Source organism: Equus przewalskii, chromosome 22 (genome assembly GCF_037783145.1).
Source record: "Equus przewalskii isolate Varuska chromosome 22, EquPr2, whole genome shotgun sequence".
NCBI lineage: Eukaryota > Metazoa > Chordata > Mammalia > Perissodactyla > Equidae > Equus > Equus przewalskii.
Genome location: NC_091852.1, coordinates 44,496,498 through 44,519,753, shown reverse-complemented (window position 1 = coordinate 44,519,753; position 23,256 = coordinate 44,496,498). Strand labels below are relative to the sequence as shown.

The following is a 23,256-nucleotide window of genomic DNA, read 5'->3' as shown; positions in this document are numbered from 1 at the left end:
AATAGGAGGCTATAAATAACATGTTTCTATAACATAATGAATGGAAAGTGTCTCTCTCTTAAGTGGAAAATTGTCATAAAAAAGAATATGCCAGAAGTGGCCTAGTTTGTGTTCATAGTTAAGTGATAAAAATGGCTTTTGGATCTGGTTCTGAAAGAGGAAACTTTAAAAATATAAGAAACTCAAGACCGATAGAGTTAAAAAACTCCAAAAATCCCATCAAGTTGAAAAAACTACTCACATGAGCAGGGGTGATTTGAGCCTAAGTTTTGTTCTTTCTTTCTGGATTAGACGACAGACTATTGGACTGTCCAGTCCAGGTGATTGCACAGTGTTCACACAGCTAAAAGTGATATATTTTTTTCTAGTTCCATCTACTTTCATTTAGGGCAAATAATCAGGGCAAAGAGGTACATTTCTATGTGTGCAGAGGATGTTTATGACCAGAGGGACTTCATTTCTGTGTGCCCTCATACATATGGCTCTGACTTGCAGAGGTGCCTTGCAATTTCAGTAATGCATTGTGGCAGTTCTGGTGGCTGATTACTTAAGGGCCTTTGTAAAGTGATGACCTCAACCATCTTCTGTCACCTTGAGATACTTCACTTCAATCTGCTTTGATAGCAGCTGATGTGGGTCAGATATAGCTCAAGGCCAAAGGGACTGACGTTAAGTGAGAATCTATTCAGAAAATATTGCATATGCGAATGTATGTACATCTGTATGCACGCACACAAGCACACAACCTTTGCTTATTACTGACTTGTTAGAAACCATATATTTCAGTGATTACAGTACTATAATTTTATGTGCACTGTCTGTTTTCATCACTTGGGGATGAATCTTTGTAAGCATTTGTTTTGAAATAAACTTTTTTATTGAGGTATAATAATAGAGAAAAGTGCAAAAATCATGAGTATACAGCTTGATGAACTTTCACAGGTTGAGCACATCATGTAAGGACACTCAATCAAGTAATAGAATGTCGGTAGTATCTTAGTAGCCTCTCTCATGCCCCCCTCAATTATTAATCCTCTCTCCCCAAATGAAACTTCTAGCCTGACTCCAAACATCAGAAATTAGTTTCACCTGATTTTGAACTTTACGTGAATGAAATCATCCAGTATATATTCTTTTCTGCTTGCCTTTTCTTGCTTGTCCTGTTACCAAGATCCATCCATGTTGCTTAGTGAAGTAGTAGTTTTTTCATTTTCATTTTTATTTTGATGCACTGGGGAAAATGTCCTCCAGAAATGTTTGAACAATTTACGCTTCCAAAAACTGCCCAAAGAATGTCTCTTTTCTTATACCCTCAGCAACACAGGGTAATTGTCAATGTTTTAAAAATACCAATCTGCTAGGCAAAACACAGTGGCGTTAGTTGATTTATCTTTGTTTTTATTTTGTATTTATTAGCCATGTGTATGTCTTTTATAAATCACTTGTTAATCTGGTTTGCCTTTATATAGGATTTTGTTAATAATTTATAATAGTTTTTCTATATTATGGATTCAGTCATCTATCATTTATTCAGAAAATATTTTTTGAGTACCACTTTGTGTCAGGCAATGTGCAGGCCGCTGGGGGCAAAATAATTATGAAGACAGGCAGGGATGCTGCCCCCATGGAGCTTTCATTGCAGCCCTTTTTCTGCTATACTGAGCAGATACTTTGAATTATGAATCTGAGATCTGTTTATTGTACTTGTATAGAGATAAAAGGAGTCTTGGTAGAATTCTTTAAATCCCTGTTTCTCAGGAGGTTGAGATGCAGCATTTAAATCATCTTTGACAACCCAAAGCAATCTGCAGATTCAATGCAATCCCTGTCAAAGTACCAATGGCATTTTTTACAGAACTAGAACAAATAATCCTAAAATTTTTATCGAACCACAAAAGACTTCAAATAGTTGAAGCAATCTTGAGAAAGAAGAACAAAGCTGGAGGTAGCACACTCCCTGATTTCAAACTATACTCCAAAGCTATCGTAATCAAAACAGTATGGTTCTGGTACAAAAACAGACACATAAATCAATGAAACAGAATAATGAGCCTAGAAATAAACCCATGCTTATATGGTCAGTTAATCTATGACAAAGAAGGCAAGAAGATACAATGGGGAAAAGATAATCTCTTCAATAAACGGTGTTGGGAAAACTCGACTACTACACAGAAAAGAATAAGACTGGACCACTTTCTTACAGTATGTACAAAAATAACCTCAAAATGGATTACAGAGTTTAAAGGTAAGACCTGAAACCACAAAACTTTTAGAAGAAAACATAAGCAGTACGTTCTTTGACTGCAGTCTTCACAACGTTCTTTTGGATATGTCTCCTCAGGCAAGGGGAGCAAAGGTAAAAATAAACATGTGTGGCTACTCAAACTAAAAAGCTTCTGCACAGTGAAAGAAACCATCAACAAAACCAAAAAGGCAACCTATTGAATGGGAGACCATATTTACAAATGATATATCTGCTAAGGGGTTAATATTCAAAATATATAAAGAGCTCATACAATTCAATATCAAAAAAAACCCAAATAACCCAATTAAAAACTAGGCAGAGGACCTCAATAAATATTTTACAAGGAAGACATACACATGGCCAACAGGCATATGAAAAGATGCTCAATATCACTAATCATCAGGGAAATGCAAATCAAAACCACAATAAGATACCACCTCACACCTATCAGAATGGCTGTTATCAAAAGGACAAGAAATAACAAGTGTTGATGAGGATGTGGAGAAAAGGGGACCCTCATGTACTGTTGGTGGGAATATTAATTGGTGCAACCACTATAGAAAACAGTATGGCAGTTTCTCAAAAAATTAAAAATAGAACTACCATACAATACAGCAGTTCCACTTCTGGGTATTTATCTGAAGAAAATGAATATAATAATTTGATGTTGTTCATTGCAGCATTATTTACAATAGCCAAGATAAGGGAACAGCATAAGTACCCATCAAAGGATGAATGGATAAAGAAGATGCAGTATATATTTATGTATATATATAAAATACAATACTACTCAGCCATAAGAAAGGATGAAATCTTGTCATTTGCAACAATGTGGGTGGACCTAGAGAGTCCAACATGGGTGGATTTATGCTAAGTGACATAAGTCAGACAGAGAAAGATAAATACTGTATGATTTCACTTCTTTGTGGAATCTAAAAAACGAAATGAACAAACAAACCAAAACAGAAGCAGACTCATAGATACAGGAAACAAACTGGTGGCTACTAGAGGGGAGGTGGGTGAAGGGACAGGCAAAATAGGGGAAAGGGATTAAGAGGTACAAACTTCCAGGTAAAAATAAATGGGTCATGTGGATGTAGTGTACGGTGTGGGGAATATAGTCAATAATATTGTGATAATTTCGCGACAGGTGGTGGCTAGACTTATTGTCGTGATCATTTTGTACTGTATAAAAATATCGAGTCACTATGTTGTACACTTGAAATTAATATAGTATTTTATGTCAATTATAATTCAATAAAATTAAAAGTAATTAAAATCTGCCCATGACAAAAAAAAAATACCTTTAACATACTAAGTGAATGCTCACAGTGTACATAGCACTAAATATCCATGGCAATTCTAAGAAGTAGTCAGATTGAATTACTGAGATGTTCAAAGGATGAGTATCCGGAATTCTTGTCAGCACTTCAATCTTTCCTCCTTTCTGCCTTCCCTCAGCTGGCAAAATGGTTCCCCCATGCAGGGTATATAAAGAATTAAAATATCCTCCCTTAATTTCTCCTTTTCTGTGCAAAGAAGATGAAAGGCAAAGTTCTGATTGATATCACTTAAAGTCGTGTGGAATTATTCAACTGTGTGAGGAGCCTACTGGGTTGGAGGCTGGTAGAAGCTTCTGTAACTCCTACCACAGGAAACAAATTAGCCCAGTCCTTTTGTGTCTTTTATTCTTGCAGGTGAAGGTAGCACTGACCCCAATTGAGTTAAAGCCCTGACTTCGCTCTTAAAATCTGTGTCCAGCAAATTAACTAGGGTAACATTGGAACATGAGAAGCAGATTCTGTCTATTGGCCAAGGCCTTGTTTTGTCCTGTATATTTCTATCATGTCCTGATTTCCACCAGCCTAAGAGACTTGAGGTACAAATTAATTTACATGAGTAATTATAACCCAAATTTCACTGATACACGCCTCTACCTGCATACCTAATGAAATCTGGCTGCCTCTTTAAAGCTTACACATTTAGTTCGTAAGTCATCTTTCAGTGGCCCATCAGAATTCATGGATTTTCATCAGATTTTCATTCACTCATAACCTCCTCTTCAACAAAAACTGGAGGAGGAGGTGTTGTTGGAATAAGGTGAAAAGAACTCACTTTATTCCTTTGTATGGAAGTACCATAGGCAGATTTCTCTGTCTCTGTCTTTCCATTATAAGGAAATTATCTTTGAAAAGACTTTATAAATTCAAGAAATTTATGATTTTTAACCTTTGACATTACCATTTTTTTTTACCAATTTAAGAACAGCTTCTTGATCTAGACACACATAACCAGACCATATTTATTCTGCCAAGAAAACATAGATATGAGCTTTAATTTCTGTAATCTATTCTAATCAGTTACAAACTGATTTCATTATTGATATCTGTATACTTATGTCCATCCAAAAGGCATAATAGCTTATGATACAACTTTTTAAAGAATATAATTACAACCAAGACATACAGACCTTCAAGATACCATGCAGTCTTTTTACGCATTCTGTGGAAATCTGAAATATGGCTAAGAGAAGCATTTGCATTCATTATGATTGATCTATTCCAAGCTTCAGCAAACTACAGCCTATGAGCTAAATCTCACCTGTTGTCTCTTTCGAATGGCCCATGTGCTGAGAATGGTTTTTATATTTCTAAATAGTGAAAAAAATAGTAAGGATAATAATATTTTGACATGTGAAAATGATATGAATTCAAATTTGAGTATCCATAAGTGACCAATGTGGCCATCAGAACCCCACCACACCAATTCATTTACTTATTGTCTGTGGCTGCCTACAGGCTCAACTGGCAGGACTGAGTAGTTGTGACAGTAGCTGTCTGGTCCACAAAACCTAAAACGTTTACTAAATGGCCCTTTACAGAACAAATGTGCAGATCCTGATTTTAATAAATAATTTACCTCCTTGGACTAGTCTTTTATTTCCCCTTCTCACTGAAGAACAGTGCCAGTCTCGGGCGGTCCTGTGAAATTTGTAAAGTTGACTTCTACTCCACTCCCTGCCTTACCCCCTTGTGTGAGTCGGTTCCTCCTTATCTTCCCACCAGCCATCCATTCAACTACCTCCACATCCCACTCGAGATAAGGCTTTACATACCTTTCCTGGCTGCAGTCAGAGAGGAAATGTGAGGATCGAAGAAGGGCCATAGAAATTGTGATACGACTGGCTTTGAAGAGAGAGGATGGGGTCCACAAGCCCAGAAATGTGGGTGGCCTCTAGAAGCTCAAAAGGCAAGGAAGAGATTCTCTCCTAAAGCTGCCAGCAAGGAATGCAGCTCTGACAACACTTTAAGTATATCCCAGTAAGATCCGTTTCAGATTTGCGACCTACAAAACTGTAAATAAATATGTTATTTAAGCCACTAAATTGGTCATAATTTATTACAGCAGTAATAGAAAACTAATTAGATATATAGACGGATATAAAGTATTATATAATACATATAATATATATATATATAATATTTGTCTATCTACATAGGCATAGATACAGAATGATGTCAATATGGATATGGAAATAGATATAGATATCTCAGCAAGTTGCATTTTAATGGAAATTTAATATTGCCTCTACCGTAAGTAGTTGTGTGTAGTGCTTTAGCTCTGATATAAAGGAAACAGTCTTGTCTCTTTTAAAGATACTTTGATTTTTGTCTGGTAATTTCTTTGGGGCCAAAAAGAATAGGACATTTCCTCAAAGGACCCTTGATCATGCCTTATAGTGTGAGGGTTTACTCCTGTGTCAGGCAGTTCTGCAGTAGACATCATAGCAGATTCCTAAAATAGTTTTATTAGCACATTTTCCCTCAAATATTTACTCTGTGGCTGACTTTTGATGTGTAATTGGGGCTACGTATGTTTATTGCAATATTACGTTACAATATTAGAACATGATTGAGATTGCAAAGGCTGAAAAAAAATGTTAGAGATCTGCCATCTACGAAAAAGCTTAGAGGTTGTTCAAGATGATTAATCAACTAAGACCATGTTAGAGTTCATACAAACAGCTTTATCACCCTCTACTATTGTCTGCAATTTTATACGTGACTATGATAATTGGGGAAAGTGAAATAAGTTGCCTTTAGTATTTCAAAATAAAAAGAACTAGTTCTTGTATTCATATTACTCACTTGATAAAGCAATATTCCTGTCTTCATTTATGGTTTCATTTATTCTTGCCTGTTCATATTTTAAAAGGATTTGTGAATATAATTAGCAGTGAAATGTACTTTTATTTTTAAAACTTTGCAAACACTCTATTTCAGCAGTAAAACATGCTTATTGTTTAGAATTCAGACTGTTGCAGAATCATGTAACATAAATGAAAGTTTCTCCGCCTCAGTCTCTCCCTCCCCAGCAGTAGCCACTAATAACACTTTGGTGTGGATCCTTCTAGACATTTTTTTTCAATTTTTAACATATCTAAAAATAGTTATATGCATGCTTATTCCTTTATTTGGCCAAATTAAAGGACATTATTTTATAATATGTTCTACATTTTGCTATTGTAATGTAATAATATATCAAAATACGTCTTTCCATGTCAAGTCGGATAGACATGTATCAGTCATGTCATAGGTGCTGCATATTCTCTAGTGTCGACAGGCCGTACTTCCTTAGTCACTCTCATGTTGAATGACTTACAGAATTTTCCCAGTTTTTTGTTGTTGTTGGCAAATTTAAACTATGTCATAAGAAACACATGTGTGCAAGTATTTTTTAAGATAGATCCCCGCAAGAAAAAATAATTATTGCAAGGCATGTGCATCTGATATTTTGACAGGCCAGATTGCTCTCCAAAGTCTGTCCCCAGTGACACTCACATCATCAGTGTATGAGGTTGCTCATTATCTCATACCCTTTCTAGCCCTATGTACCACCTGTCTTATCATTTTAATCTAATGTGGAAATGGTACTGCATTGTTTTTGTTAAAATTTTTATGACTTAAAAGGAGGTTGAATAAGTTTTCAAATGTTTATTGACCATTTATATTTCTGCTTTCATGAATTGCCTACCTATATACTTTTTTTAAAACTGAGAAGTTTTAAGAATGCTTCCTCTTTGCTATTAATGATTCATATGAACTCTTTATATATTATTTGACTCATTTTTGGAGCTGAAAATTTTCTCCAGTTATCATGTATCTTGGAACGTTCTTTGAGGTGTATTTCTCCCCCACCATATTATTATCAAAAATGTCAGTCTTTTATAATTCTGTGTTTTTCATCCTTTCTAGAAAGAACTTCCACAACTAAAGATTCTAAAATAAGCATTATCTTTTATTTTCATTTAATATTTTTATAGTTTTGTAAAAAATATCTCTTTAACTCATCTGGGTTTTCACATATTGTCTTTGGATAGCTATTTTACATGTTTCACATTTCATAAAAATAATGTTTCGGGTTATAGACTTATGTGATTGTATTGAATTTTGAAATAGCCTCACAGCTAATTATAACTATTTTAAGAACATATTTCTGCCCAAATGCTTTACCAAAATCAACCCAAAAAAGGAACTGCTGAGCAAAAAAATACAACCTTGTCCACTTTTTTAAAGAAAGGAGTGTGCATGTGAATGAAATTAAATGACACACTTTATAAACTGAATATACTTAAAACCCACCGAAGTTTTCATAGCTTCCTCCATTTTTGAAAGCAAGTAATGATTTAAATGGAATCCTGACTGTACGCAATGGTTTGAAAGAAGTTATCTGTGGAATGTGCTGCTCTCCGGTTAAAATGATACGATTTGTTTTAGTTTAGAGAATGTTGAGCAAATTTGATAGCTGTTTCATTCTGAGAAAGGCTTGTCCCACAATAATACTAGATACTTGAATCTAGGAAGCAGCTTAGAGAAGTGTTGGATATTCACATGGACCAAAAGAAGCGATTAAATTTCAATAAACCTGGTTTTCAATTCATACATTTTAAAAAGTGAAATCTTCTCTTATTTACTCACATAATTCTTGTGTAAATGCATGCAATGAAGGCCTTCTATGACGATTCGTGTAATGAAACATTTGAAGTCAATTTTAGAAAGAGAGAATGTGATTTTTATTTACAAGTTGTAAATATTAACCTGAAAAGTATTTCCTTACTCTACATTAAAAGAGTGATCTTAGAAATGCAATTAGTCTGAAACACCAAATTTTTAAGGTCTCACCAAGAATATGGGAGGCAGGAGAGGAGAAAGTCATGGAACAATTTCCTAGATGAATTATAGAGGCATAGATTGTTAAGAATTGGAAGGGACCACAGAGATTTTCTAAAATCTATTGTATTTTAAGTTTCAACTCTCCTTTTTTTTTTTTCAGAGAACGATATCTATTCCAGAAAGGAAATTTTTTTTTCAGAAAATATTCATAATTAGGAAGAATCTTATATAAAATCCATGTCGGTGTATTCCAAATAAATTATCTTAAAATTTTTTTTTTTTAATAAACAATGGCTGTGTTGGAATATCCTCATGAATCCATAGAACTAATGAGAATGTCTAAAAAATAGTACTAGTTTTTTCTTTCTTTCTACAGAATGCTATTAAAAAGTGTAATTAGTGAAAACAATGTTACAGTTTGCGTTTGTAAATCCCCACTCCCAAATCCTTATTTTGTATGTGTACAGCTTAGATTATTGACTGGATAAATATATGAGAAGTTTTTCTTTTGGATTGTTTTCTTCTTTACATCATGATTTTTGACACGTAGTCTGCAGTGCTACTGGGATGTCTTACTTTCATATAATCTGAGATTCATAGGCAGCACCAGTTGTTTTGACTGAATTAGAGTCCATAAGTTTCCTTCCATTAGATTTGACACATGGGATGTGGGGATTTTTTGGTCTCTTCTTCTTTAGAATTGGTAGCTGTAAGGTACAGGATTGGTTGGCCAGTGACCTTCTTTCTGATTGGGCGAAGAAAGTTTGTCTATCCCATGAGAGAATAGGGGCAATTTAAAGAGACTAACAGTGACAGGCCGAGCTTGAAAAGGTGGAAATAGAGTCTTATGGCATACATTGGAATCAAACCAGTTCCATCCTTAAATTTCCCAGTGAGTGAGCAAATGAAGTCTACCATTTACTCAAGGTAGTTTGAGTTCCATTTTTATCATTTGCAACTAAGAAATACCCTGTGGCCCCTGTAAATACTCAGACTAGGAAAACAAACATATTTATGAAATACATATGAACTCCAATATATTGAAATATATTTGCAATAAGGTAAATGAATGGGGAAGCAATTGCTAACCCCACCACATTGTACATCTCCCACTTCTTCTTCATGGTACCCTCTTCTGGTAAGTGATCTGTAGGACTGAATGCAAGTGTCAGTATTAATCAATACTTCAATATTAGTAAAGCTTAATAATTTTCTTGTTTATTTGAATAGAAGTTTAGTGTTTTCTTTTTTGCACAAATGGGTCATTTTGTGCTTAGCCAACTTTGAGAACCATTGTTTTACACATAGGTCCTTAGGACCTCAGAATAAACAAATCTCTATTTTATTTACCAGGACAGATATTTCACTCAATATTTCCTTCAAATATTTCAAAGGTTTTACTGGATTTTTCAAATTGATTTCCCCTAAATGTGTTCCACTTCTCCATGGGAACAAATAAGGAGCTTCTAATCATGGAATGTAAGCATGTTTATATGAAACACTCCAGATCATATTTTGTTCTTTTGTAAAAACCTTTCTCAAAATAAAATAGTCCGTTGCACAATTTGATGAAAATCTTTGAAGATTTCTGTATTCCTCCTATCCTGCTTCCTTGTTTTATAACTCAGTTTTACATATGTGCATGCACAGTGCTTGTCACAGTGGTGTTGCTATAAAGATGATAGCTGAAATGTTGATGAGAGCTAGTTGCAGAAGCATCAGTAAGGAGTCAATGTTTCTTTATCCTTTCATGCTCACCTTGGTGAAAAGTGTGCCTTGTTTAAGAATAACTCATTTTACCTGATCCTCCACATCTAGGAAAATTGAGGTCAATTGATTTTATCAAGACAAACAAATGCCCCTAAATAAAATGAGAATTTTCCTCACTACCTATGACCTTCAAATGACCCACTTGGTGCAGGATAAAATAAAAAACGCAAAATTGCCTTGTATTGACAGGCCTCATTAATAATGGTATTATATCTGTACTGATTTCTTCACCATTTTTTCTATGGTAAGGTGGCTTTAAGGAGCTCACTCCCCAGAAAGTAAGCCTGCTTCCTCTTCTCCACAGTGACTTTTCTCTCATTAGAAGTATTGCAACAGCTGTTTTGGACATGCCCACTGTAAGTCTTGAAATCCTGAAGTCTCTAGGTCTCAGCTGGTGTCAGGGTAGAGGACGTATCAAAATTTCTTCTCAGCTTCAGTATCTTAACAGAGATACAACCACAAAACTTTACAAGGATTCCTGGATTCTTATTCTAGAAGTGATTATTAAAATGCAAGCATCCTTGAAACACACTGTGAAAGAAATTGGACTCATTAATAGTTTTAAAAGGGTTTGCTATTTCATCAGATTCTAATGTAATTCTAGTATAATTGTTCCCCAAGATGTAAGGTACAGAAGGAAGGGATCAACTCTAAATGGTGACATGAGCAACTTCAGGATTGGCAAATACTTTCTATAAAGGGCCAGGTAGTAAATATCTTAGGATTTGAGGGCCATAGGTCTCTGGAGCAACTACTCAATAATACATAAATGAATGACGTGACTGTGTTCCAAAAAAAGCTTTATTTCTAAAAAGAACTGGTGGGATAGATTTGGCCACAAGCTGTAGTTTGTTCACCGCTGAGCAATCCTGCTGGGGACATTCCTGGCTCTATTTTGACTGATGAGAGGGCAGCCTGTGGGGAGGGAGAGGCTGACAGGCTACAAAGCCTAAGAGATTGCTATTCACCTTACAGCTCCCTTCCCTGTTCCTTGGTATTGCAAAACCCAGAGCCTGACTGTGAGGACCTTATATTTAGTGGGAGATATAAATGTAATATATATAGAATATAAATAACTACATTAAAACAAAGGAAGTAAATTCCGCCATGAAAGAAATACAAAAATGAATAAGAGGCAATGGCTCACTAAGCAGGGGGTTAACAGTTCTAAGCCCCTTCCTAATTTGTCAAAGAATAATGGGGCCTATGTAGTTTAGTGCAGTGTGATCCAATAGAAATGCAGCAAAGACACAGATGAGAGCCTCATACGTGATTTAAATTTTCTAGCAGCCATATTGAAAAGAAAAGAGAAATAAGTTAAAGTGATTTTAATAATCCATTTTATTTAAGCCAATATAGCCAAAATATTATCATTTCAATATATAATCAGTATAAAATTATTTTTTAGATATTTCTTTTTCTCATACTAATTCTTGAAATCCAGTGTGCATTTTACACTTATAGCCCATCTCAATTTCAACTATCCGCATTTCAATTTCTCGATAGCAATGTTTGGCATGTAGCTGTCATATTGTCTAGTGGCATGTGAGTGGCGAAGAACAAGGTTTTGAATTCAGACATCCCTTAGCATGAATCCCTAATTCCGCTAATTTAGCATGTCCACATCTCAGTTCCCTCATGCATAAAATGGGGGTAAAAATAGTGATGACCTACATGTTTGTAAAAGTACTTAGCACAGTATCTGGCACATTTCATGTGCTGAAGTGATGTCTGACATTACTAAAAACAAATAATACCTTTCCTCTAAGTCTCACATATTAGGTCTGTCTGTGTATACACCTATTGGTTCATTACAATTGTGAATGTGACAGATGTGTATATAAATATGCTGTTATCAAACTGGATACATTCAAGGATTTTAGATATATTTGTTTCAAAGAAATATTTCTCTATGGATGCTTACTGCAGATTACTTTTATGGCAGAAAGTACAACAGTCAATGATACTACATTTCAGGTAAAATTCTTTGCCTCTAAGTACCATTGTTAAATAAGAATGCTTCTTACCCTTTTTAGTCTTTAAGAAAAAGCTAAATGTTAAAACCATGGTGTCCTTTATAATTATCTATTGAAAAACTCATGATTAGGAATATAAAATGTCATTGTTTCTAATCTTAATTTAAAATAAAATGTCATTTTGACCTTCTTCAGGAGACTCAGCTCCCTGAAAGATAATCCAAATTGAACTGGAGCTCCTGTGAAGAACAAAGATTAGGTTTCCTTAACTCATAAGAAACACAGTTGTTGGGGCACAGTTCATTTAGAAGGGGCTTTTGAATTTGAGGTTTATGTGGGCCTTTACATCTTTGGTGCCTTCCTTTTGGGTATTTGGTTTCTCTATTTGGTTTCTTACTACTGTCTGACACTGTAGAGCTTGGGCATTCATTTTGAATGATTGAGCTTTGCACTGACCGTGATGAGTCTGAGCATCCTTTTGTTAATCGGGCTGTCCTGCCAGCTACTTGGAATTTAGTTAATTACACATAGAAAGTCATATTGGAAAAGACCATACAGAACTTGCATGGTTTAATATTCAGAAATGGAAATCTGCAGGATGAAAACTCAAAGAATGAAATTCAAGAAAAAAAAAAAAGAAGATTAAAAAGAGTAAAAGAAAGAGATGTGAAAAATAAAAAGAAGAAAGAATTCAAACACAAGCCCTAGTAGGTGCGGGCGATTCCAACCAAACAGTCCCTATGGCGTTTAGTATTTCAATTAAAATAGGGACAACAGGACTTTGCAGCTTTGCTGTTGGGAACGTTGGTGGGGTACATCAAAAACACCAGGAACTGTGCCAAAGAACAAATCCAAATAATACTCTCCTGTATTGTCTGAGCCTGAGCCAACATCGCTGACATGTTTGCAACGAGTAAGGAAATATCTGGGTAAGTAAAGCCAATCTTGTGACACCAGAATCCCATCCTTCATATGTTTTACTCTTTCATTTTTCCCAAAGGAGATAGATGTAGAAGACAATGCAAGATTCATAATCAGGCACTTTACATGCAACAATATGAATTGCATCTTTACAAAATAATTGACATGCTAAAATATGCTTTCTCCTTGGTCCTGTGGATTACTTATATTAACATGGTTAAAATTTCTAGTATTCTGTAAACATCAGTGCAGAAATCACTATGATTCCTAGTTGTTGTTTTTTTTTTTTGACGTTTGTTTTGCATTTGTGTATTTCTTTATCCATTCAAACAACATTCAATCATTCCACTGGAAATATTGAGTAAGTGCCAACTGTGGGCCCAGGGCAGGGGCTAGATGCTATAAAGACAAAAATAAAGATAGCATTTCTTCCTGGACAATATCTACAAGCAGACAAATGTCTTTACATTATTATTATTATTGGATGGTCACTGAAAATGCCAGTAATCATTTTCTCCCATTTCATATAAATGTTCATTATGAACTTGCTGTAGAGAATCATGGTGTTCAAAATCTTTTCACAGGTTATGTAAATCATGGCACTTTGTATTTCCATTTTAAACTCATTTGTAAAATTGGAAACCTTGGGTTAATGGTGTGAGCCAGAAAACTCCAGTGTCTAGCTTTGTTTTCAAAGGAATTGTTTGCTCCTGGACATTTTCTTCATCCAAAATTGTGCTGGACCTAAATTGTGTAAGAATAAGTGCTTTCTATGGTCCATGTGCCAGTCTTTATTTGCATTTCTGAAGCAGAAAACTAGATCACACTTTGCCGTATTTGGCTCTCAGCTGTAGTGCTCTGATCAGCAAACCTTTTAATCATGCCAGTTTATGCGATTGTTTTGTGACACAGATGTACAGTCACTAGGGATTAAGGCTTGTTGTTTTAAAATTGTCATTTCAGCCGTCTGTATGCAGATACAGGATTGCCTTCAGAAATCTACATATGGATTTTTCTGAAAATACTGACAAATACATTAGAAAAGGAAGACTTTTTTTTTTTTTTTCCTACACAAATTCCCGGACCTTTCCCCTTAAAAAAAAATCCCATAAACTAAAAACTAAAACATTTATATGTATGCCTTTACTGGATTTATTTACTCTTCTCTGGGAAAATTATAACCTCTTAGTACTGACACATTTTTAAATGTACAGGCAATTGAAAGAACAATCGCTCACTTTAATGTATACATAGTTAAACTATTAGGAAAAAAATGACTACTTTATAAGCCTGCTGTTTGATATATTTATGGATAATCTCAGAAATGTAAGGAAAACATCATATTGTGTCTGAAAATATGTTAGGCTCTTGAGAAGCAAGTCTTTACCCCTTCGGGGTCCTTGTCATTAATAACCAATGTAATGTTGGTTAAATCCATTTATGTTTTTGTTTTTAGCTAGCATTTCTTTAGTATTTCCTGTTTGCCAGACTCTAGGTCTTTTGGATGCTACCTCATTTTTGACAGGTCATTGTAGGTTTTTTGTGGGGGATGTTTGGAGTTGATTGAATGCGATTCATATGAACAAAGGAAGCTGAGGACACACAGCCAGACTATCCAGGTATCCAGTCACAGCAGAGACAGGCCTAGAACCTAGAATTCCTATATCTTATGGTCTTTTCACTGTAGTCACTTTGTTATTTTGCCCCAAAAAGTAGAGGTGAGCCTTTATTGAGTTAAATTAACTCAGGCTCCTCATTATGAACCTAAACAATTTTATTGCACATAGACCTCTATTTTTTTTTAAAGATTTTATTTTTTCCTTTTTCTCCCCAAAGCCCCCCAGTACATAGTTGTATATTCATTGTTGTGGGTCCTTCTAGTTGTGGCATGTGGGACACTGCCTCAGCATGGTTTGATGAGCAGTGCCATGTCCGCGCCCAGTATTCAATCCAACGAAACACTGGGCCCCCTGAAGTGGAGTGCGCGAACTTAACCACTCGGCCATGGGGCCAGCCCCCTAGACCTCTATTTTTGATACTGAATAAGGAGCAATTCTTGACCTCAGTAATTGATAGGGACATTAAATGCCCCAGGTGTGCAGAAGTGGATTTAGTTGGTGGTCTAACCAGAGCCCCTTAGATCCCTTTCTCTGTTCTGTGAGCCCACCCTCCTGCTCCTGTGTGCTGTGCTGTGAATGGTTTATATATGTGACTTTCTTCCTTGGACTCTGGGAACACAGGATACAGTCCCCTTATGCCACCCTCCCGCCATGGTCCTAAACCAATGAATGACCAATCAAGGAGCACAAAGGCTGAGGTTCCTAGCATTGAGATAGGATAAATACCCTGAGGCGCAGTATATTCTACGTTGCTTTACACAGGGTAAGACTGAGGCTGGAATATGACCTGAAACCACAGCTTTCTTGGTTTCTTCTTCTTTTGCTTCTGCATTCCCTTGCTTATTTCTCCAGGGAAATCTTCTTTAATAAGTTTCTTGCACTTGAATCCTAACTTTAGAATCTATTCCCTGACAATGCGACCTGGGAAAAAATATTATGCCTCTAAAGTTCTTCTACCTGTGTTTTATAGCTTATTTGTCTCTTCCTACTCTGTTAGCTGTTATTCTTTGCTACTCTCAATATGCCTTTTCCACTAGCCTTAGATAACACATTCTAGGTTCTTCCCTTTTGCTGCTTCTGCCCTGTTACAGATAGACAAAGCTGACTTAATAGATTTATGTGCAAAGTTGGAATGTCTAGCTATGAGTGAAGACGGGTTTTCCGTAAATGCTTCTTTCTAAGCTGGAGTTCTCTCTTTCAGAGTTTTTCTAAGAAGTCTCTTCCAAATAAATGAGTGCTACGTGAAGCAGCTAAAGAACATGAGATGGCATAATAGAGTACCCAATTATGCAGTACAAAAAGAGAAGAAACCAAACAACATAATACGATGCTAATTGTACCACACACTTTGAGTGACACTGATTAGAGAGCAAACGCATCAGGCCCTATTCACCCTGACACTCTCCCCTCCTCCAGTCCCCCATCATCAAGCCATTAAGGTGAATCAAGACATTTTTCAACAAGGGACCACAGAAGTAAATCAACTTGGCCAGAATTTCTAGGATCTCAGGATTTGTGGGCACCTGGTTACTGATTGGGTTGAGAAATCTTCCTCTTCTGGGAGAGAGCTTAAATCTGAAGAGTTCGATCATGTAGTGCGTACTTGGCAATGTCTCCTCGGATATCTTTTCACATTGTGTTTTCATAAAACATGATTCTACAGCAAACCTTGGCTTTCCACTCTGCCAGCTCTCTGAGACCTGCTACAGAGCATATAGTTCAACACAGTAGGAGGAAACATAAAAAAGTGTGCCCCCACAGGTGCTGCCATGCCTGTGTAAATAAAATGTACTCAAAAATGCCCTGCTGGGGCTGTCATGGAGAATGCTGTATATAATTTCCTTTTCCACAAAGCTCAACAGGCTCCATGGGATCTTTTTGCAGAGAACAAACGTGCTCTACTTTGGAGCCAAAATTATTCATCTTTATTTTTTATTCGTTTAAGTTTTGTTGCTATTTCCATTACGGTAATCCATGGACTTGGGAATCACCATATGAAATGTGTCCCCTAAGATCAGCTTATCCTTATACATAAAATTCTTCCTTTTTCCGCCCCCCCGCACAGTGTAAATTAGTGGTATAAACAAGACTTTGGGTGAGACTCTTTAAACTACTTAAGTAAACAAGCTGCTCTAGTGCCCTTAAGCACTTCAAAAGCATGTATTTATCCACAAACAGCTAGTATGCTAATTACCACTTGTTATTATTTAGGTCATTAAACCCGCTTCCCTAGAGGACCACACTAGACAGCCCCTTGTTTTGGAGCCCACTTTGACCTACTGTATATTCTTAAATGGAATCAAATTTTGTTTCTCAGGAAATGCAATTTGCATGACTCTATTGAGTAATTCAGACTAGCCTTCCTCCTAAACGGTTTTATCATGATTCAGTGACATCTAGGTGACTGAAGAGATGATGGCTGCTGCTGCTTATTATAATAGTGCTGTGACATTTTTGAGATCATAAATACACTGCTTTCTTTAGCTTCTAGGGAAAACAGTATTGCATCTTTACTAAGTGTTCTGGGTTCATTGATATCAGCATATAGCAATGAAACCATGTAAAGGATAACTTGTTTTGAATTCAATATCACCATATCAAAACGGTGGAACCAAAAATAACCTCATACTTTGCTGACTCTGTCCTTGTTAGTGGGGAAAAACACAAGCAAACAGAAAAAAACCCACATAAACCATTATTTCTGTTATGATGTGTTTTGAAGAAATTTGCTTTACTGAAATTTATCCCCTTTTGGTTATAAGCTGATTCTTCATTCCATAGAGTTTCCTCAGAAAACTAAATATCAATATTATTCTTCTCATTGAATGATCATTTTTTAAACAACAATGGTATAGTGGAATTGGAGTAGCTCTTTATGATAGAATCTGATGAGACTTCATAGTTGTAGAACATTTTGCCATTTTCAAAAGCGTTTTGTATTAATTCATTGTAAATGAGTATAATGTCAGGAAATTAATTTGCTCCAACCCAATACTGATATCCTTCAATCCACCAGACAGTAAAAATAATATGACACCTATTGTTTCCTTCATTACCTGGGCTAACAGGAACCTCAGAGCTAACCCCGTGCTTAGTTGTTAAATTATCCCTATAGAAAGAAGCATTTCTGTAATTCACTTACTTTCACTTTAATGGTCCAGTTAAATATACCTTTTATAATTAATTAAAGTAAATCCTTTTGAGACTAATTATAGAATAAACAATACGCAAATACATCTAGTTGTGACCCATCAGATAAAAAGGGAAAGATTATTAAAGTTCTTTACAGAAGAGAAAACTGCTTAAACAATAGGTTTCCTTTATTACCCAAATCTAATTTACTTCTGAAAACATGTTGGATATTTCATTATTTAAAATATTACAAAAGAAAATAACTTATTCCCCATTCGCACAAAAACTCTAACCAATTTTTTTCCAATTTGATTAAAACATTTTCAAACACCTATTTAACAAGTCAACAAGGATTTTTACACAATACAAAACATTTAAAACACCAATTACCTAATTATTTAATACTATTGAACTCATTGATGGATGTCTTTTTGTGCAGTTTACGACAATACTGTAATGTAAATAAACAATCTAGGAATCGCTTAGGCAGGATACTCAACTGCCTTTCATGATGGAGCAGTCTCATTGCCCCAAGGTTCAGGACCTCATGGACGAGTACTAGGCAGGCAGACAAAACAAAGCTACTTATGAGCCTTGCTGCAAAGATTCTGTTGTCACCTCTTCCAAGGAAGAAGGAACTTATACCAACTTCAAATAAGCCAGCTGTGAAACTTCCATGTAAGAGAAGTAGCAACAACTATTCATATATGAATGTAGCTGACAACAATTTGTATCTGACAAAACTTAAGTGTTTGACAAGCTGTCCCTGAGCTTTAATGGAAGGGTCTTGTTCATAAAGGAAGTTACTAAGGACAAACTCTGCTCTGGATCCTTTTACGATCAGGGCTTCAAGATTGCTGGGTTTGTTTGATGTCTCCATCATCTTTACCACCGTGAAGAAACAGACGAAGGTAGAATGTCCTAAATCCTGGATTTATGAGGAGAGACTGAATATTTTGCTGAATGAAGTCTAGGATGGCCAGGAATTTAATTATGCGCTCCTGGAGGCTGTAGGTGGGACAGCCAAAGGCTCCACCATCTGGAAGAGGATGAGTACTGGAGTGTCTTGTATCTACATCTTGCACCTGGCCACCAGGCTAATCGCCACCACTGAACTGGCAAGAAAACCTGAGCTGTCCCCGTTACTGCTCAGCCTTTCGGCTGTGCTCCTGGCAGGCTCCTGGACACCTTCTATTTTCGGGTGAGTCTAGAAATCATCTTTTAAAATAAGCCAGGTTATTATTTTGCTATTTTGTTGGCATAGTGAGTTAGTTCTGTCTTTACCTGATGAATACATTCCCTTATTGAGGTCTAAGTCCATCTAAGTTCTCTTTTCCCAAGTGAGAACACTTGGAGCCAGGATATTTTGTTCTCAGAAGAAAAAGTATGAATGAGTATAAGCTGTACATAACAAATTTTGTTTGCAATACTTTTTGGTGATGTTTACCACCTATTTAGGCTCCATTTGGGGAATTTTCTTTGGAGTTAAGTGTGATAATTCCCAGAGGGGTTCTGAAGTTGTTGGTCGTCATAGATGTCGATAAGCCACCTATCTGTTCATTCCTCACTAGAAGGTTGTTAAAAAATCCAAAATAGTTTTATAATTATCAAGTACAACAAACTAGGTTTGGAACCTGTGCTTCTGTGACTGTGCAATATCTCGTTGCTTTGGTAAAAGTCCTTCTACTATATGGTTTTGAATTTGGGCTTCTCGATAAATAGCTGCATCTCATACTGGTGATGATGGGTAACCAAAAGAGCTTTATACTTCTAAAATGCTGTTACTAGTGTTGCTTTTGATGCATAGCTTTGTGTAAGGTGCAAGCCATTTGTGGCCTTCATTAATTCTTGGTCTGATTCTTGCAGAGACCCCACAAGTCCAATTAGGAGTTTCGCTTTCACGATGACATTATGGGCACTAAGATGTAAGCTTTGAGTGACTGTTCAGTTCTGCTAATGGCTTCTTCCTGGACTCTTTGACTTTCTGATTGCTTTCCCAGTTAACAAAGTTCATCCCTGGAAATGCCTCTGAATTTGGGATTCTCACGCTGCTGTATCACAGATTTCTGTCCTTTTTCTTTAGCCTTTTTCTCCATTTAGCTGTACTTACCAAAGCCAATGGATGCTCTCTGCTTTGCTTAAAAACTAAATTTGTCCCTAGGCATGGCCTTCTATACCTCCAGGGAGTGCTATTCACAACAATACCAGAAAATCTTGTCTATCTTATTCAGCCTCTCTTCTGTAAATTCAACCCTATGTGTACATCAAACATCTTTGTCTCATATTTTCATATGTCAAAGGGTTCCCATCACTTGCTGATTGTAAAGGATTTACAGATGCCTTTGCATCATGCTAGTGTAGATGGTCATCTTTATCACTTTAAGGAATATGAAAGGGATATGTTGACTGTGGTGCACAAGTGACACACACTGAAGCCTGGCTAGTTTCCCAGGCAATTGGGTAGGACAGACATGCTCAGTCTCCTACTTCTTGGTCTTATCTGTCCTGGAAAGAACAGAATTTAATTGTTATGTTTGGAAGCTGTAATTATTGGGTGGTTGAGACAATATGTATGCATATAAAAGGTAATGGATGTATTTTATGTGTTCATCAAGGAAAATGATACAGTTTTATACCAAAGGCATCGATACCATGTATTCCTAAGAATAAATTCCTAAGGAACTAATTTTACAGCCTTGATGTTATCTATACTACAAAAATATAGTTGGAGTTCTTTGTTTATTATCCAGCACTAAAGCTTGCAATGAAAATTTAAAATAATCTATATAACAGTTAGAAGAAATGCACTGTTGCTCGCTCATGATTCTATTATAGAATGTATTCTAATAGGAATTGATTTTTCTTATCATATAACTAAGGGAAAAAGTCAATATTTATATTTCTTAAGAGCTATCCACGTAAAACACTGGCTTACGATTGGGCAAAAAGTGAAGCTTCATTGCATCTCACAGTTAAAAAATGGAATAACTTTTATAATCAGATCAAATATATTTAGCTAGTTTTCTTAAATAGACTAAGCCACTTGATTGTGCTCCCTGGGATACGGTGACCAAGACAATGACTTGGGTATTCTCTTTCACTGTGCGAAAACTACAGCCCAGTATTTTGATATAAACCTCTGTACCATTGATCAGGTATGAAAATAGAAATAGCAAAGTTAATTTTTCAACAATATGGCATTATAACATCTTTCCCTCTCAAGTATTTGCTATCTTTAGGACCTCTCCAAAAGTCATGGTAATACATTTAAAAGTATCATTAACCTTTCGGTTTCTTTGAGCTATGCATACAATGCAAAAATTTAATTTTAGTTTTATAGTTATTCACTGTGTGCAATGCAAGTGCATATGTGATGAAATGCAAACAAAAGATGTATAAATCCTCTTTTTAAAAAAAAAAAAGCCTCTGCTACCCCTTTATGGAAAAGTATCCCATTTTAGCTAATATCTTTATGTTTAGTAGACCAAATACCGGCAAATATCGTAGTTCACCATTGACTATTAGCTGGTTACAAGAATTTGTGCAAATACACCAGCACATGCAAATATGACACTACAACTCTATTTAAGGTTCCCCTACTGTGATCCTGCCTCCCTAGTTTCTACTTCAGTCTCTGGGCCCTTGAAGCATAGTCTATAGATGAGGTTATTGTGGTAAACTATATATCACCTGTTTTCATAAGATAAGTATTGTTGATTTCCTGAACAGAAATCCTGTTTGTTCTGTTTATCATAACCAACAAGAAAGTATGGAATGCCCACTATTGCTATTGAAGTGTGACAAGTGCTGCAAACACTATCAAGTGTAAGACTAGAGAGCAAAGACTATAGACTGAAACGGATTCTTCAAACCCTGAGAAATGAACTACATTTTAAAAATTAAAACAATGACCAGGCTAGAAAAAGTTTTCTTTGTGTCCAGACAAAAACATTCGCAGTGATAGGAGGAGAACATCACCTTAGTAAAGCAATTTATTTAGTAAAGCAATTCAGAAAAACATCCACAATATAGAGATGGGACGAATGAAAGATGGACACTAGGTTGAAAAGACTGAGCTCAATATATATACTATAGGAAAACTGCAAAGTGTGATATTCTGTATTTCTTACTCAAAATTGGCCCATCTCTTTAATACTGAGTGACATCCACTTAACTTCCCACAGTTATTCTCTACTTTTCTATATCATAGAGAGAGGATTTTCCTCACCTATTTAACCAATAAATATGGAGCCTGAGGCAGGCCAAGTGAGTCTTGGTAGATAACAGTGAAATATTGATTTCCTAGAACCAGTATTGACTATGGATGCTTATGAATATTCGTTCTGATCATAATGGGGTTCAGCAGATTTTCAGGGAATGATTCTGTGAATTTACCCATAGAATTACTTAATAAGCCCTCTTCAAATTAAACTATCCATTTTAAAGAAAATAACTGGTTCAGACATCATTTCAAATTTATAAACCACATCTCCAGCGCCATTTCACACATGAAAAATCAGTAATAGAATCATTTTGGGGATTATTATTTAATACAGATTTCAACTTGGATTCTTTTTTTGGATAGTTTTTGAAAATAGGGTATAAAACTAGATGGAGCGCTGATGGACTAGATAATCCCTGTTTCTTCCAAACCATGCTTTTCATATTGTGACCTCTCTTCCAAAGCCATTGAGGAAATTCATTACCTTAAACCTTGGTTAGTGTAATTACAGAGTTGTGAAATAGTACACCTCCTACACTATTCTTCTTTACTTTATCAACAAGTCCTTGCTTTATCAAAACCGAGAAAGTAGAACCATTACTGTAAAATAGCAGTTCCAAAATAACGCAAGCTTAAGCACAAATGAAAAGGGCGAGTAGTCATTCCCTTAGCGTGGATTGGCTGGGAAATATATTTGAAAGCAGTTTGACTTAGTGGAGGATTAAAGAAAGAAAGAATCTCTGAACCAAATGGGAAGATTTGAAGACAATGAAACAGGATTGACGATAAATAAAATCTAAGCTACATATTTTAGTGAATTATGTTAAATATGAGTAGGTTAATTATAAATAGCTCCTTACTTAGCAAGAGAACAGAAAATAAAAATGTGTTCTTATCTAGAGAGCACCTTAAATGTCTTTTCAATGTGTGTTTCTTTTCAATAAATCTGTGGTTTAGACTATGAAATTGATTTTGCTTTCTTAATACACACCCACAAACACTATTTCACTGCTAACTATAGATATCATTGTTGCAATCCTGTAACATTGGGATTTTTGTGCTTTCTAATTTGAAATATCCACCATATTGATTTCATTACCTGTTTTTTAACAGTGACGTTTTGGAGTTCATTGTTAACAGCAGCCATGCTAATTGACATTTAAACAGAATGTTTATGCTGATTCATTGTTGCCTAAAA

At 35.7% G+C, this 23,256-nt stretch overlaps 1 protein-coding gene and 1 pseudogene across 6 annotated transcripts in view; both read left to right on the top strand.

Annotated features, from left to right (window-relative positions):
* Window positions 1–23,256, top strand: part of LINGO2 (leucine rich repeat and Ig domain containing 2) — a 1,108,854-nt gene that overhangs the window by 517,136 nt on the left and 568,462 nt on the right. The gene's annotated exons all lie outside the window — the stretch shown is intronic.
* LOC103560887 (BTB/POZ domain-containing adapter for CUL3-mediated RhoA degradation protein 3 pseudogene) lies at window positions 18,348–19,031 on the top strand (annotated as a pseudogene).